Genomic DNA, 11478 nt, shown 5'->3' on the forward strand with positions numbered 1-11478 from the left:
AAGGTTTTATTTGGAATAGATCTGTTTTAAAAATAGTCTTTTATAGTATAAGTCAAAACACAATAAAGATGAGAATTTTTATATTCTTAAATGTAGAATGTCAACATCATTTGGATAAGTTGTTAAGTTTGATAGATGCTTTAAAAAGTTTGTGCAGATTGCCTCAGCATACCAGAGAGCCAAGCATGGATTGTCTACTTCCTGGCATTAAACAAGTTTTCCTATCAAATTTTGCCAGTTTGTGGATGTCCTGTAAATGATTTCTCTCAACCAATCTTTTTCATACAAATAAACAGTGATGAGAAAGTTTGACCCAAAAAATGGTTTTTTGTAGGTTAGTTTTTCTGTTCACCCCAAACAAAAATTAAACTCTTCTAACTTGAGAGGCCTAAATATATATTTGAAGAAAAATGTAGTAAATTATGTTAGTGAATCACATTATTTTACTAACTGGTCATTTCAGGAAACACACACACACACACACACACACAAACGTATACATTCACAAACCCACCAAAACATAGTACAGTACTTCTAGCCCCTTATTTCTCCTACCTAAAGGGAGAAAAAAAATCACCTTCCATCACAGCAAAGCACATTTAAGAAAAAGAGATATGAGGCAAAAATTTTCACTTACTTGAAAGATTTGAGTATATTTCATTACTAATATGACTGAATTATGACTGAGTTTATATTTATAACCATCTGAGATTTTGCCTTCCTAGTTCTGGGTCACATGTACTCGGGAAAATGAGTCTTAGATATTATATTGTTTATTGTGGAATAGTTTAATGGTATTACTGTGTAATGTGTGGTGCTACACATTGTTACAGTAACTGTATTATTAAAACCCTATCAAATAAAGGTCGTATCTTGGAATCCTGGCTTTACCAGCTGGCTCATAAATGTGGTTTAGAAATGGACTAATTAAATTACAGCATTCAAATAATAATACTGATTAAATAGATATTTATACAGTCCTTGTCCAAGAGAGAGTCTGTCATGGTCAGTTTCCAGGGAAAAGAAAGACCTAATCAAGTATGTATATTTTTCAAAGTATACACGTTAATTTGAAAGCTGAGTAAGTTGCAGAAGTGTTTCAGGATCAATGACTAAAAAGAGAGGACAAAAAGCGTGGTCCTTGGCAAAGTAGAGTTGGGAATCATTAATCATTTTAAAGTAAATGTTTCTCTACCTGAATCTCTGCCAAAGGCCTTGACAGAATACAGACTCCCAGAAGATCCAAACCTGCTGATGACAACAATGTTTGTTATACAGTATGCAATATTACAAAAGATCCTTTCAGTGCTTGAGATCTTGAAAAGATGCCTGTATCTAGGATTTCTGATAAAGCTTACAACTGCTATGAGTGATATTCAGTTTTAATATATGAGGCTTCATGCCATTACATGCACCAGTTCCATCCTTCATGCTGCATTGGAAGGCTCAGTTAAACCAACCGGGGCCAATTCTAGAATTCTTCTTGCCAATGATGACATGGCTTCCTTTCCAGAGGCTCTAGTGTATTCTCATGTAGTCTGACTTATAGAGAAGCCAAAAGTTATTGGAGGCTCAGATAATTTTTGAACCACACCTTGGTTTTTTAATCAGCAGAACTTGATAGAAGTAAATGCTGTGAACTACTTCATGCTCATATTGCCTCATTCATAATGTGGCTGTCACATAAAATTATCCGCCCACGCTTTAGCAGGAAGAATCTTTGCCTGATCCTTCATCCATTAGGAAAAAGCCACTCCAAGTATAAATTTCTTGGCTGCTTTACAGGTCACTATGTATTTTGATCAAGAAAGTGGATGACAAAGCCTTTCAAGTAATGAAGGCTTCCATAAAAAGCCATTTTAACTTGAAATGTTGTGATTAAGCTTTTTAATATGCCATCTCTTAGAGGTCAAACATTTAGATAACAGAATTTTAAAAAATAGAGATGAACAGAAAGAAATGTGTACATTACATAATTATAGAACTCCCAAAGGACTGTTTTTGTGCTGGAGAATCAATCCCCCATGCTCCTCTCCTGCCCAGAACATAAAACAAACAAACAAACAAACAAAAAACACAGCCCATACTTCTTTTCCTTTACATATCTGTATCTTAATTTTGTAGATAGCCAGCCAGAAATAAGCCTGGCTTGGTGTCATTCTGGAAAAAGCACAGCTCTGTAAGCCCAGATACTTACCTGTAACACTACGTGCATATACTCTTCAGCTTAGAATGTTTATTAGCGTCCAAGAAGATTGATAAAAAGACAACTCAAACTTTAGTGAAGGGGACATACATAATTTAGTATAAATTAACTATGGTTATGTAACAAAAGTAAACTTTTGAATGATATAAAGTTGTAGTGTTTCATTATTATGGAATGGGCAAAAACTTATGAGACTTGAAGGATTTCTCATAGGACTTAACTTCATTGTTTCTAGTTTCTCTTCTTTGATCACTAGCAGTGTTTTGACGTCCTTCTCTTCCTTCTGTGCCATCCTTGTACCACTACAATTTTGACTGAGGTGTTTCTTTGGATAAGACCCTTTGTTATTATTTGAGAGGCACCTTTGTTTCTCTATCTACAATTATGAAAATTTCTCTTTCAGTACAGAGTTGATTTTTTAAAATTCGGTTTTCAGCTGTACTTTGATTCCCTGAAAAGCACACTGCAAAGTTCTTGCCAGTACATACTTATTACAGAATAATAGTATTACTATTTCTGAAACCCTGGGGTGGGTTCATGAATTTAATTTGTGGCCAGGTTTGTTTTTACAAAGTGTCCTGTTCCACTTTGAATCAGACTTAGATTCAAACTCAATTTAAGCAATTTGTTTAGAAAATGTTGCATGTCTTATTCTGTTTCCAGGGATATAGCAGGTTGGGTATTCAAACTAATCCTCCCATTGAAACCAACAACAGATGCTGGATAAAATATTTTATGACTACCTTTCAAAAGCCATCAGAAAGCTGATGAGGTAGTAAGGAATTACCAAGCCAAGTCTAAGGAAAACCTGGAACCCAAGAGTAAGGGAGTGCTGGATCTATTTTTGCCACAAAGGCAATTATTAATCAATGCTAATTCGCACTTTAATTTTGATGACTTAAACAAGAGGAGAATAGAATAGCCCGAGGCCTACCAATCACCCAAGATAAGAAATCTGATATGAAGTTCTTCCTACATTAGGATAGGGCTTCAGAGAGTTATAGCATTAGAATATTGGTAAAACACAGAAGCAAATCTGCCCTCTATCCCCTGAACATCAGACAAAGTTGCCTTAGAGTTGTGTAGAATAGAAGAGGAGAAAGTGCCCTAAGAAACCATAATCATAGCCCATTTGAATAACACATCTGCAGTCCAAATTAATAACTATCTGCTAGTTACAAAATAATCTATAGATTGTGAATACGTTTCAAATTGACTGGACAACTGTAGTACCCCTAGGTCCCTGTAAGAAACCAGATGGATCTATAGACGAAGGGTACCTCCTCTTTTAAAAAAAAAATCTAGAAAATATCCACAGAGGTAATTTATCAAGACCAGAGCAGCATGCAATTAAAAATATCAAGCACATAGGATTTCTGGCATGATATGCCAGAATTGGCAGAAACAACAAGTAAAAGAAATATACCCATGAAGATTACAGATACTAGCCTTCTTAGAGACAGAGTATGAATTATACTACTGTGTTTAAAAAATAAAAAGATGAACTTGAAAATATCTACATAAAGAAGAGTATGAAAAGGGCCAAAAGATTTTATTTAAAAAAGAGAACTTCTAGAAATTAAAAAAATGCAATAAAGTATAACCTCAATGGATAATTGTAAAAGAAGATTAGACATAGCTGAAGAGAGAAGATGAACTGAAAGATTATTTAGAAATTATCTGTAAATTAGCACAGAGAAATTTAAAGGTGAGAAATATGTAGGACATGTTAAGAGTCAAGGAAGAGTATATGAGACGTTCTGAAGTATGATTAAATGGTGTTCTAGGAGGAGATGGAGAAAATAGGGAAGAGGCAATACACAAAAAGTTAATGGATAAGGTATTTATTGAACTGTCTGAGCTGAGAAAGAAATAGATTTAAGATTCCCAATGGATCTCAAAGGGGACTAGAAATAATAATTATTCCACCTGGAACACATTTAAGTGAAATTTCAGCATACCAAAGACAAAGTGAACAATCTTAAAAGTCAGCCAGAGAAACAAATACAGATAACCTTTAAAGAGTGGTGTGTAGATTGATATTTAATTTCTTAAAGAACATGTAGAACTCAGACATATGATAAAAGAAATAAAATAATTGCAAATCCATTGAAACTATACTCAATAATGTTGGCAAAGCAAAGATGTATATTTTTAGGACAAGCAAAAACTGAGAAGGACAATGCCTGAGATATTTTCGGGATTTAGAACATGTTTGTTAGTAAGTAAGCCTCAGTTATAAACAGCTCTTCTTTTCCTAATATTCTTCAAGGCAGCATCTCTTGCAAACCTATTTTGGTTTGGATCTCATGAAGAAACATAAGCCAACTAACTGATTATGCCCTAAATATCTGTGAGTTTAAAGATTGACAAGTCTATGTATTTATCCCATATTTGGAGTGATTATGATCCAGAAAAAAGTCATATAGTCATCCTCACTCCAGATCCCAGTGGGTTTGGGCAATATTATAACAGTCTTTGGACTATAGGAAGTTTAGTTTACTTCAAGGGTCACATGAGCAATATTTAGCATTAGTGATTACCATTTGCTATCATTACCAAACCCCAACACCCATTGTTCATACCAACTCCTTCTATTTACCATCATATATTTGGTCATACAAAGTAACTAAAAGAATAAATAATACACTAACTTCTTTTGTGTGATAATAAGCACATTTTATTTCTCCCAACCAAAAAGGCAAAGTCATTTCTCTTGATCCAATGAATGACACATATTGTTTTGTTCATTTTTAAAATTTTCATACAGATTTTTATTTTACCCTAGGCAAACATACTTAGCATTCATTAAGATCAGATCTATGTTTATTAACGAAACATTCTATTTAAAACTTAATGATTTTGTCATAACTAAAGCCAATTCCTTGTATTTTATAGTTCTTTACACATTCAGTGCTTTAACATTCATGATGCTATTTATTATTCATCATTACCTTCTCAACTATAAAAGCAGAGATTAATCATCTTTTTTTTAAGAAAAAAGAAAGGTATGAAGAGATTAAGTAACTTTTCCAAAGTGTCACATCAAACTAATTTTGGAATTAAGACTAGAAGCCTGTCTTCTGTTCCAGACCCAGAAAACTGAGGAAATTTTGTAAACTAGTGACCTACATTCTTTGCATACACTTAACTCTTTTGAATTTAAAAAATAATTTTCCTAGTATCATAGTCAGGAGCAAGTGTTTGGTGTGCATTATCTTTTATGTAGACATTCCCTCAAATATTTCCATGATTTGGACTATGTATTCAATTAAGACATTAGATGTGTGTGTGTGTGTGTGTGTGTGCAATATAATGTATTACAGAACAGAGGGAAGTGAGACATTTTGAAGTAGGCCGATTTTTTGTCTTCCTGAATTAGGTGGCTTCCCAACATGTATGCATAGCAATAAAAAAATTGATTTCTGTATGTGGACCATACAAAGCAGCTTCATATTTGACTTATTTCATCTTTACTAAAATCTTTAAGATTGCCAAGGAACATATTGAAAGCTCTATTTTTAAACAAGTAAATAGACATTCAGATAGATTATGTGACTTGCCTAAGGTCCTACAACCACAAAATGAGGTGCTCAGAATGATGTGGCTAGACAGAGACTGGTTCCAAGGACACTGAGGACAGAAAATTTGATGTCAGGAGATTGCATTCACTGAGTGGGACCTTCTACATGCCAAGCCTTCTAGTCACTGGAGATACAGAGGTGAACAAAGTTGGATTTATTCATTAAGATGCTCTGAGTCTTATAGCGACGTCAAGGGCTTTCAGCAGTACAGAAATCACAGTGAAACTCTGAGAGGCCTTTGAAGACCCAGTGAAAATAAGAAGTTCCTACACACATATAGAATGGATAAAATACAAACACTGATAATACCAAATGCTGGTGAAGATATAGAGTAACAGGAACTCTCATTCATTGCTGATGGTACAGCCACTTTACAAGAAAGTGTGGGAGTTTTTGATAAAGCTAAACATAATCCTACGACACAAAACTTGCACATAAATGTTTATTTCAGCTTTATTCATAATTGCCCAAAACTTGGAAGCAACCCAATGATCTTCAATAGGTGAATGGATAAACAAACTATGATACATCCATACAGTGGAATATACATGCAACAATGAAACGAGAGGAGTTATCAAATCACATAAAGGCATAGAAAAATTTAAATGCAAAATTTAAGTGAAAAATGGCAATCAGAGGAGGCTATATACTATATGATTCCAATTATATGACATGCTGGAAAACACAAAAATATAGAGACCGTAAAAACATGAGTGGTTATCAGTGGTTATGATGGGGGCTAAATAAGTGGACCCCAGGAGATTTCTAGAGCAGTGAAACTATTCTGAATGATACTGTATTGGTGGATGCCTAACATTATGAGTTTGTCAAACTCTGCAGCACTGTACAACACAATGAGTAGACCCTAATGTAAACTAAGGACTTTAGCTAATAATGCTGCATTGATATTAGTTCATCAGTTATAACAAATGTATTACACTAATGAAAGATGTTAATCATATGGGAAACTCTAAGGGAGCTGGAGGAAATGTATGGGAAATCTCTATACTTTGTTCAGTTTTTATGCCTAATCTCTAAGAAATAAAGTCTATTAATAATAATTTTTAAAAGGTCATAGGCAAGTTGAAGAAGGAAGTAGGAGACTGGTATGGATCAGAATTGAGGGTGGGGGCTCCATAATTAGGGATACTTTAGATATTATAGACTATCTCTTTTGTCACACCAGAGTTTTTAATGCAATCCCCATAAGTAAGAACATCTATCTTACTTTAAGAACTGGTGGTTCTCTGGTATTAATTAAGGAATACAGGTGATAACTCAATTTTTTTTAAAGTTTATTTATTTTGAGAGAGAGTGTGAGCAGGGAAGAGGCAGAGAGAGGGAGAGAGGGAGAATCCCAAGCAGGCTTCACACTGTCAGCACAAAGCTCTATATGGGGCTTGAACTCATGAATCATGAGATTGTGACCTGAGCTGAAATCCGGAATCAATTGCTCAACCACATGAGCCACCTGGGCACCCCCAAAGCTGAATTTTTATAATCTGACTTCAAATCCAGGACCATTTCCTCCACTAAAATTACTAATATAATTACCACAAATTACACAATAAATTTTTAAGAGGAGAAAAGTTCTGGAAAAATAGTAAAAGGCAAAAATTCAGGAGGAGAAACTAAGAATGTGGATACAGTACTCACAATGAATTTTGCTTTATTCAACCTGTCCATTGTTCTTTTCTTCTTTAATGGAATATTCTGCAAATAAATTCAAACTGCTGCCTGTCAGACTCTTTGCTTCTTGAGGATTTTATCGTCAAGGGGAAACAACAGGGGAATGAAAGGTATTCTAGAACATAATTTTCTTAGCTGAATGTTAACTAGATCAGTGTTTTGAGTAAGCTCCAGTAGATGGAGCGAGAGAGTAGGAAGCAGCATCCCTTGCAGGGTGCATTTTGAAATAAAGCAGCCGGATTTTCAACAACTCTGAGTCTGTGTGATTTCTGGCAAGACATTTAGCAGAGGAGGAGAGCAGACAGTTTTATAGCCTCTGTCACTCTTCTTGGCAGAGCCAGAGGACCCTCTGGTCTATTGGACTTGAGGATTCCTTTCCTCTAGAAATATTTGATGGCAGCCAAGTGATTGCATGTTCCAAGACCCTTGAAAAGGGCTCTGCTGCGTCACTCAGATGGTCTTGTGTGCTAGAGGGCCTTTCCAACTCTGTGACTGATGGCAGGCAGCTAGACTAAAATCTGTAGAGCTCTTCGGCTTTTGCCAGAGGAAGTTACTACAGCATTTTGATTTTTTTAAAGGCTACCAAAACAAACAAACAAAAAGTATGACTAAAACTGAGACAGTGAAACAATATTTTTATTCATAACTATAAGTGCAGCATTTATCAAGAGCACAGCATAGAGTTTATTTCTCTGTTTTCAGTTAGCCACCTTTTGGAATGACACAGAACAACATAATGGAAAGAATCATGTAATTAGCATTTTAAAAAATGTCTAAATGAGTATATTATCAATTGAGGTTGATCACATATACAGTGATGGAATTTATTTTTTTTTAATATTTTTATTTATATCTAAGAGAGAGAGAAAGAGAGCGAGCGAGCAGGGGAGGGTCAGAGAGAGAGGGAGACACAGACTCTGAAATAGGCTCCAGGCTCTGAGCTGTCAGTCAGCACAGAGCCCAACGTGGGGCTCGAACCCACAAACCGCGAGATCATGACCTAAGTGAAAGTCAGACGCTTAACCGACTAAGCCACACAGGTGCCCCATGATGGAATTTAAATGCACTGCAACTCTGTCCCTTTCCCCCACCCACCATATTATTGAGGAAAACTCAACAGCCTCACTGAAACTTCTGAGTACCTACCACTTTCTCTGGGAACTAAGAACCGTGGAATTGGAATATATATATATATTCAGTTTTCTACTTAAGATGTTATTTAATTTTATAGAATTTTAGTTTTCAAGAAGTGTAAATTTACAAATTACTTACATGTTTCACTATCTGCCAAGTCATATTTCTTGTTTAAAGAAGCTTCTGGCTCTGTCCTTTGTCTTGTTGTAGCTTCCTTCACATTAGGTCAACTTTTTATGAGTAGCATATGAATTATTTGGGGGCTCTTTCCAAAATCCATGTATGAAATTATTGCCCCACACTCAGTCAATCAGAAAATAGTATGCGGGGGGGGTGGGGGGGGAGGGTCTGGGTGGCTTAGTCAGTTGAGCAACTGACTTCAGCTCAGATCATGTTCTCACGTTTCATGAGACCCACATCTGCCTCTCTGCTGTCAGCCTGTTGGAGCAGAGCCTGCTTTGGATCCTCTGTCCCCCTCTCTCTCTGCCCCTTCCCTGCTTATGCTCTCTATCTCAAGAAAAAAAAGAAATTAAAAAAAAGAAAATACTATGAGAAAAATAAGTATATGAATGGTTAACTTAATAAGTACTGCCTATTACATACGTGGCATAGAGGGTATAAAGATGAGAAGAACAAGGCCCCTTTCCTCTAGAGGCTCATGATCAATAATAGGATAAGCCCATCTAAAGGAATGACACCCATATAAACATTACTATAATCAAGGTGTGAATAAGGCATCATGATAGTACCGAGGAGAAAATACTTATCTGTGCTTGATAATATCAAGAAAGGTATTTTATTGGAGGCGATATCTGGGCTGAGTGCTAAAGGTGGACTATCAAGTGGCCAAAAGAATGAATGGTATTAATGACCTTGAAAAAGGGGTATACAAAAGTTAAATAATACCCTATTTGTGAAAGGTAAGTGATTTAGAATGGTTAGAACACTGGCTAACTGTGGCAAAAAGAGGGAAATTAGATTAAGAAAACATAAAGGAGGTAAAACTACGAAAAGTTTAAACATATTGCCTGGGAATCTGGGCTTAATTCAGCATTGTTTAAAAAACCTCTCTGCAATGATGGAAACATTCTCTAACTTGCATTGTCTAATATAGCAGACACTAGCCACCTGTGGTTACTGAACAGTTTGAAAGGAGCTGGTGAGACTGAGGCCATGATTATTATTTTGCTTAATTTAAGTTTAGATTTAAATAGTTGCATGAGACTAGTAGCTACTATATTGGATAGCACTGTTTGAATGATGGCAACTATTGAAAGATTATCTTTAGTGGAATTAAATGATTAGGTTTAAAATTAATCTGAATATAAGCATAGTTTGTAGCAATTCCATTGGATTATACGGTCCATTTAAAAAGCAAAGATCTTTAAATACTACATATTAAATTGGAGTTATGTTCATTTGTAGAAGCAGAGCAATTGCACTGTCCACAAACTAAGATAAGAATGCCTTTCTAGACAGCTCAGCGTGAGAAGGTACAGAATAAATAACCAAATGCATGTAGCCTCTACTCCATACATAAGGAAGTTAGGCATCCATATTTGGAGTGGAGAAAACATGTTATTAGAAATGACTCCCACCAACTTAAGGAACTCCTGTAAAAGATAAACCTTTCCCAATAATATGCAAATCTGCCCCAATCATTCTCAAACCATTAGCTTATTGAATTCATAGAATTTGTGTCTGAGTGATGAAAGAGACAAAGCCTGATTAGAACATAGACTTTGAAATCTCAGACAAGCAAGCCTGTGGCAACACTCAAGGCTGGCTTGCTCTTCTCTTCCCTCAGTAGATTTCACTGGAGCTCAGACTCTTTCTGATGTGCTTGGCTGCCTGTTTCACTGGCAGGTATGCCTAACGGCACATCTCTTTTGAGAAGACAGGAAATGCTTAAAATCGGCTCTAAGGGCTGAGATCAAAAGAAAAAGCACCAAGAAGAGGCTTCTCATCAGTGTGGAAAATTATCTTAAAGGGAGACATTGGTAACTTCATTTTGAATTATTTACTTTCCCCTTTGCAAGACATATTTATTTTCTATTGCTGAATAAGAAATTATTACCAATTTAGTTTTCAAAGTGCTTAAACAATATCCATGTGTTACCGTACATTTTCTGTAGGTTTCAAGTTCAGGCATACTGTGGCTGAATTCTCATTCAGAGTTTCTCTCACAAGATCAAAGTCAAAGCATCAGCCTTGCTGGAATCTCATTTGGAGCTCAGAGCCCACTTCTAAGCTCATTTAGGTGCTGGAGAGTTCAGTTCCTTGCGATTGTAGGACTGAGGATCTCAGCTCCCAGAGCGACCTTCAATTTCCTGGTCCATTGTCCTCTCCACATATGGTGGTTTGCCTCTTCAAGGACAACAGAGAAGAGAGTGTCTGCTGCTGTTTTCAGCAGTTGTGTTCTGTTCAGAGCTAAATTGATGAACTCAGGCTCACTAGGATAATCTTTCATTTGTTTAACTAAAGTCAACTGATTTAGGATTTAATCAAATTTGCAAAATCCCTTCAGCTTTAAAATAAAACATAATCATGGGAGTGATATCCATTCATACTTTCAAATCTGGCTAAAACTAAATAGGAAGGGATTATACAGGGCCCTTGTACCAGTGGATGGGAGCCTAGGGAGCCATCTTAGAATTCTGCCTACCACACATGGCCATTGCAGGCTATACACATCTCTATTCTAATGCTTTATTTCCCCTCATTTGACTACATATGCTCGCCTATCTGTATTTTCCTCTAAAGACAGAGACAATATTGTAGCGATGTGATCTTTCACAGAAACTCTACCATATGATTTTGAGAAGGAAAGAACTCTTTTTGTTGCTAACTCTCCCTCATTTTTAT

This window comes from Hyaena hyaena, unplaced genomic scaffold, assembly GCF_003009895.1.
Source record: "Hyaena hyaena isolate Hyena2069 unplaced genomic scaffold, ASM300989v1 scaffold_26, whole genome shotgun sequence".
Classification (NCBI taxonomy): Eukaryota; Metazoa; Chordata; class Mammalia; order Carnivora; family Hyaenidae; genus Hyaena; species Hyaena hyaena.